We start from the raw sequence: 7,267 nt of genomic DNA, 5'->3' as shown, positions 1-7,267 counted from the left end.
GGCCCTCCTGGCCATGCTCCCCAGCACTGGAATTGTAAGTAGGTGCTATCACACTGAGCTTTTTACATGGGTGCTAGTGATTGGACTCGGGTCCTCGTCATTGCGCAGCGAGTACTTTACGGAGTGAGCCGCCTCCTGGCACCAAAGTGGTGTAAGCTGTTTAGACTAGCAGTATTCGACAATGAACACAGATTGAATGATACAAATTAATTTAACCTGGCAGCAATCACCCATTTCCTGTATCTTCTAATTGTATTTTGTTCCAGGGACTTTCAAGATATAGCAGTGGGACATAGATTAGACATGACTTTCTCGAATCTGTTCCTTGCGTGGGAATGTTTGTGACTATTAACGACCTACACCGAGGAGGGAAAATACCCCATACATTGTTCATTTTCTGAGGATCCATCTGCTACGTCCCTGCTTGTAGATGACAAAGCTCCACATGAGCATCAATCCACATTTACAAACTTTCACGTGATACTGAATAAAAGCATGACACAAAACACAGAAAGAGGGCCAGTGAGAGGGCTGGGTGGGTAAAGGGCACCTGCTGCCAGGCCAGAAAACCCAGATTTGGTCTCTGGGACGCACAGGGTGAAAGGAGAGAATCAACTCCTGGTAAGGTCCTCTGACTTCCACACTCCATGGCATGAATAGATAGATAGATAGAAAGATAGATAGATAGATAGATACATACATACGTACATACATGCATGCATGCATAGATAAACATATAGATAGATGATAGATGCTAGATAGATACATACATACATGCATGCATGCATAGATAAACATATAGATAGATGATAGATGATAGATGATAGATAGATACATACATACATGCATGCATGCATAGATAAACATATAGATAGATGATAGATGATAGATAGATACATACATACATGCATGCATGCATGCATAGATAAACATATAGATAGATGATAGATACATACATACATACATGCATAGATAAACATATAGATGATAGATAGATAGATAGATAGATAGATAGATAGATAGATAGATAGATGGAACAAAAAATGCAGAAAGGGCCTGCCTTCAAAGAACCTGCAGTACAGAGGACTTGAGAAAACAAATGGTAAGTAAGCTCACTCAGGTCATCATGATGCACGAGCCCCATCAGCTTTGCAAGAGCTGCTGTCTCACTGAAGCAGGATAGTCACACAGAACACCTCCGACTCCTTTCTCTCATTCAGGAGACACCTTCCTGAGCAAGACAGCAGCCCCTGAATGTCTGGTCACACAGCTCTTCCTCGGTGGGGGCCAGTAGAGGAGCATAAAAGCCATCAAGGCTGACCGATGCAGATCCGAGTCAGAGCTACGCTTTCAGCTGATGGCCACCCACAGTTACCGTCATTGGAAGTCTAGCCTATGATGGGTGTGACGGACACTGCCACTTCACATCTGTCCAAGGTCTCTGCATTGCTCAGTCCACAGCTCAAGCACAGCATGCAGCAGCCATGTTCAGAGGTAACAGGATGCAGCTGGACCTTCACAGACAAGGACAGGCCTCTCTCTAGAGAGCAAGAAGTCTCTTGTAGGCATGGCAAAGTCTCCTCATGAAAACTACCTAGGTCATTAATTGGCCCAAACTCCAGCTACATATTTGATCACCTAATTACCTGTTACACAAAAATCATGCCACCGAAGATCAGTCTCAAGCCCACACTGAAGGTAGACTAATATTATCCTTGCCTGTTTCTTCACAGTCTCAGCACACTTGACAACAGTTCTGCTGGAACCATGTTTTCCCTAACTCAAGTCACGACAGTCAGCTTCTTCCCCTTCAGTAATGCTTATGCTACTTGCTCTACCAAAGCCTTGTTCTCGCCTCTTCTCCCCAGGAGTCAACTGTCCTGAAGCATCGCCAACACTTTTTAAACTAGATTAACATTTTGGGCTAAAAAAATCAAAACCAGTTTATTGTTTTCAAAAGACAGAAGACAATAGTTCTTTTAAATACACAGTTCCTGAGTTGGGCATGGTGCCATGTGCATGTAGTCCCGGATACTCAGGTGCCTGAGGTAGGTGGACAGTTTGATCCCATAAACTCAAGGTCAGTCCAGTAAACACAGGAAGCCCCTAACTATTAAAAAAAAAGATGACAATCAATTGAAACTGTATTTATTTGGTTTTCTTTTATTCTTTTGGCTCTTTCTGGAGCTCGTCATCCAGCTCCCAAACACAAATGGAGACTTATTATTACTTATAAATGCCCGGCCTTAGCTTGGCTTATTTCTAGCCAGCTTTTCTTAAATTCTCCCATCTACCTTTTGCCTCTGGGATTTTTCCTTTTCTTACTTCTGTGTATCTTACTTTCACTCGTACTCCATGGCTGGTTATGTGGCTCAGTGACTAGCTCCTAATGTCCACTTCTCCTTGTTCTCTTGCTCCTTCTTCTCCCCTCCCCGATTTCTCCTCCTATTTATTCTCTCTGCCTGGCAGCCCCACCTATCCTTTCTCCTGCCTTGCTGTTGTCCGTTCTGCTATTTATTAGACCAATTAGGTGTTTTAGACAGGCACAGTAACACAGCTTCACAGAGTTAAACAAATGCAACATGGAAGAATGCGACACATCTTTGCATCATTAAACAAATATGCCACAGCATAAACAAATGTAACAATCTTACAATAATACTCCACAGCAGAAACAACATCACCTCTTAGAAGAGAAGAATGTTTTTCAGTCTATTAACAGCTCAACAAATACAGATTATACGCCTAACACAGTCCCTCTATTCTTGGACAAAATTCTTGTTCCAGAGGCCTGATTTTTTTTCAGGAAGGTTACTCTCCATTTAGAGATAAAATGTTAAGTAACAGTTGTAATTTTAATGTGTCTCATAGTCTCAGAACCCTTGAGGGTCCTATCAAGTCAGGCGTGGTGAGAAGGAGAGGCAGGGGGATCCTTGCAAGTTTAAGATGAGTTTGGTCTACATAGTGAGGCTCACCCCCCCCCCTAAAAAAATAGTCCCCATATCATTACCACACAAGAACCCTGTTTCTGCTTGGGACAACCTGTTCAAAGTAGTTTATTCTGTCACCAGCCTTGAACACCTGCTTGTTCAAGAGTTCATATGCATGTGATTGACGGTCTGGCTAAGAAGGGTGGGAGGTGCCAACAACAGCAACAGCTATGGACCCTATAAACCTCTACATTCTGCGTTCCAGTTCCATTTCCAACAGTCTTGTCCTGCTGTAAAGAGGGAACCATGGTCTGCAGTTAAATGACTTACGTGACGTCATTCTGTCCGCAGTGACAACACTGAGATTTTAAACCAGGTATTCTCTTTCTTTACACACACCCGAACAATAGACATTCAAAACTATTTACTGAATTGGACATTTACTAAAAACAGGACTATGTATGTTCTCAAATATGAAACAAAATCTCAGATATTCAATTGAACATAGAATTTTTAAAGATTGATTTTATGTGTATGAATGTTTTGTCTGAATTTTTGTGTGTACACAACATGTGTTCCTGATGTCGAAGAAGTCAGAAGAGGACGTTGGATCCCTTGGAATTGGGGTTTTGGATGGTTGTGAGACACCATGTGGGTGTAGGGAATCTGACCAATGCCCTCTGCAAAGGCAACAAGTGCTCTTAAGCGCTAGGCCATCTCTCCAGTCCTCTTTTTCATTCATTTTGACATTTTTTTCTATTTGTTTTTCAAGACAGGATTTCTCTGTGTAGTCCTGGCTGTCCTGAAACTCTCTCTGTAGATTGGGTTGGCCTTGAACTCACAGAGATCTCCCTGCCTCTGCTTCCCGACAACTGGTGTTTTAATGGATATATTTAGACCATTGACAAAGTGATTATTGATATAGTTTGGCATTCCAATCTACTAAGTTTGTTAATGTCTTCTATTGATTGCCCTTGGTCTTCATTCTAGGTTTTATCTCCTACCCTCATGCTTTGTGTGGTTTTAACAGCATTTTTTAGAATCTCATTTCCTCTTTTTTAAAAAATATTTTTATTAAGTCTTTGAGAATGTCATACATACACATATACACTCTGCATCTTGACCAAATTTTCACCATTCCTCCCTGACTCCCCCCCCACCCCCACCCCCGACTCCTGGCCCTGTGTTAGTTCTCTCTTCTCATGCCCCGCCGAGTGTAGTTAGTGTGACTCACATGCTCACAGGTGCAGGGTCATCCACTGGAGCATGACCACATTACAGGGAAAACGGGGTCCCTGTTCCCCAGAAACCATCAATAGCCTCACTGTGCTAGAGTGTCAACCAGTTGACATTGGGCAGGTCTTCCACAGGCAGCTCCCTGCCGCGAGCTCACCATCAGAGCAGTACCGTCACACCAAGGCTCCATTTTCCTCTGGCCATTTCTGACCTCTGGCTCTAACGGTCTTTCCGCTCCTTCTTCCATGTCGGGCCCTGAGTCTTGAGAGAAGGAGTGTGATATAAAGGCCCCGCTTGTGGCTGAGCGGTCTGCTCACGCTTACTCTCTGCACTTTGACCAATTCTCAGTCTCTTCCTTGGTTTTTTTTTTTTTTTTTTAAATTTTAAGTTTTGGCTGTGCTGGGTGTTTTGCCTGCTTGAGTGCCTAGTGCCTCTGGAGGCCAGAAGAAGGTGTCAGATTCCCTGGAACTGGGGTTACAGATGGTTGTGAGCTACTACGTGGGTGTTGGAAAGCAAACCTGAGTCCTGGGAAACAGCAGTTAGTGCTCTCGACGGCTAAGCCATCTTCCCAGCCCTTCCTCTTCGTTTTGATGCATATCAATTATGCAACTTTTAAGTTTTTCCTAAGCTGTCCCAGAACTGGTCATGTACATTTAAAACAAAGCCAAGTCCACGTCAAATAGCAATTTGCTACTTTACATCATGTGTAAGCACGTATAAGCTAAGAATTCCCAATCGTCCTGGTTGTTACATCATCTTACTTCTACATAAATTATCGTTGGGAAGCCGGGCGGTGGTGGCGCACGCCTTTAATCCCAGCACTCAGGAGGCAGAGGCAGGCGGATCTCTGTGAGTTCGAGGCCAGCCTGGTCTACAAGAGCTAGTTCCAGGACAGGAACCAAAAAAAAAAAAAAAAAAATTATCGTTGGGTAAATTGTTGCTAATATCTGAACAAATTTTTATCTGTTAGGTAAATTAATTTTTTTTTTTTTTTTTGGTTTTTCGACGCAGGGTTTCTCCGTAGCTTTTTGGTTCCTGTCCTGGAACTAGCTCTTGTAGACCAGGCTGGCCTCGAACTCACAGAGATCTGCCTGCAGGTAAATTAATTTTAACTGCACTTATTTCCTCCATTTTTGCTTTTCTGGTGAAGTATTTCTGGTTAACTCTTGGAGGATAATTTTTCAGAAGCCTAAGTTGGTAGGCTCTTCTCTTCTTGTATGATTCAGAGCAGTCAGGTGGCCTTACCTGTACTCCGTGCTAGGAACAGCCCCCCTCTGGCTCCTTCCCAGGCTTTCTGGCTCTGTTACTTGTATGATGCCCACAGCTGTAGCTGTGTTGTTACCACTGTTAGTTTTGTTTGAATGCTAATCCCGCATGGTGTTTCCCGAACCCCTTACATCCACGTCTGGCATCTGACATTAACTTGAAGTTTTCCTTTTGCTTCAAACTCTCTTCCGGGTTTGTGTCAAGTTCGTCAGAGCTGCTTCACGTATTTCTTCCTTTCCTTTCTCCCGCTCTTCTGACCCACCATTCTGCGTGTTGAGGTTTTAGAGTTTCCCCACAGCTCTTGGATATTCAGTCCCACTTATTTTTCCTTCTGCTTTCCAGTTTGGGGAGCTGGCCCCATCCTCAGTCTCAAAGACTTTTCCCTCAGCTCTGGCTAACAGACTTCACCTCTTTTTACAGTGCATTTTATCCCTGGCATTCTTTTCTTAGCACATCTCAATCATGTGACCCACATTTATGTCATCGTGTCTACCTTTTCCATTTGATCCTTTGGCATCACTTTTTAGAAAAACGCTTGCCCTGGGAGTTCTAATATCCTTGCGTCTGTGTGCTGCTGTTTGTGTTCTCTTCACAGGTTTATTAAAACATGTATAAAATATCACTACACTTTTCTCTGTTATCAAGTTCAGTGTATCTGCATTTATGTTGAGGTCTTTGACCTACTTGGAATTGAGTTTTGTGCAGGGTGATAAATACGGATCAATTTGTATTCTTCTACATGCTGACATCCAATTAGACCAGCACCTTTTGTTGGAGATGCTTTCTTTTTTCCATTGTATAATTTTGATTTCTTTTCAAAAATCAGGTGTCCCTAGGTTTATGGATTTCCATCTGGGTCTTTGATTCGATTCTGTTGATCCATGTGTCTGTTTTTATGCCGATACCATGGGGTTATTATTATTTAGCTCTGTAGTAGAGCTTAAAATCACTAATCGTGACACCACAGGAAGTTCTTTTATTATACAGTATTGTTTTAGCTATCCTGGATTCTTTGTTGTTGTTTTTCTGTAGGAAGTTGTATATTGTTCTTTCAAGGTCAATAAAGAATTATGTTGGAATTTTAATGAGGATTGCATTGAATCTGTAGATTGGTTTTGGTAAAATGCCCATTTTTACTATGTTAATCCTACCGACCCATGAGCATGGGAGATATTTTCATCTTCTAATATTTTCTTCAATTTCTTTCTTCAAAGACTTGAAGTTCCTCTCATATAGGTTTTTCACTTGCTTGGTTAGAATTACCCCAAGATACTTTATATTATTTGAGGCTATTGTAAAGGGTATTGATTCTCTGATTTCTTTCTCAGCCGGCTTGTCATTTATATATAGAAGGGTTACTGATTTATTTGAGTTAATCTGGTATTCAGCCACTTGACTAAAGTTGTTTATCAGCTGTAGGAGTTCCTGTCAGAATGGCTAAGATTTAAAAAAAAAAAAAAAGCAACAGTTTATGCTGGAGATGGTGTGGAGTGAGAGGAACACTCTTCCATTGCTGGTGGGAGAGCAAACTTATACAGCCACTCTGGAAGTCAATGTGGCAGTTCCTCAGAAAACTGGGAATCAACCTACAACAAGACCCAGATATACCACTCTTGGGCATATATGCAAAGGATGATCATTCATATCACAAGACACTTGCTCAACTATGTTCATAGCAGCTTTATTTGTAATAGCCAGGGAAGATGAACGCTAAAAAGAAATCCCACACTAGCTCAATATTGAGTATAATAAATGGTTATTTATTTAGGGGTAGACTCACAGATCACAGTTCTCTACACGAACTGAATGCAGTAGCCAGAAGAGAGAGCAACCAC

This window comes from Chionomys nivalis, chromosome 6 (genome assembly GCF_950005125.1).
Source record: "Chionomys nivalis chromosome 6, mChiNiv1.1, whole genome shotgun sequence".
NCBI classification, from domain to species: Eukaryota; Metazoa; Chordata; class Mammalia; order Rodentia; family Cricetidae; genus Chionomys; species Chionomys nivalis.
Note: the sequence above shows the minus strand (reverse complement) of the source record.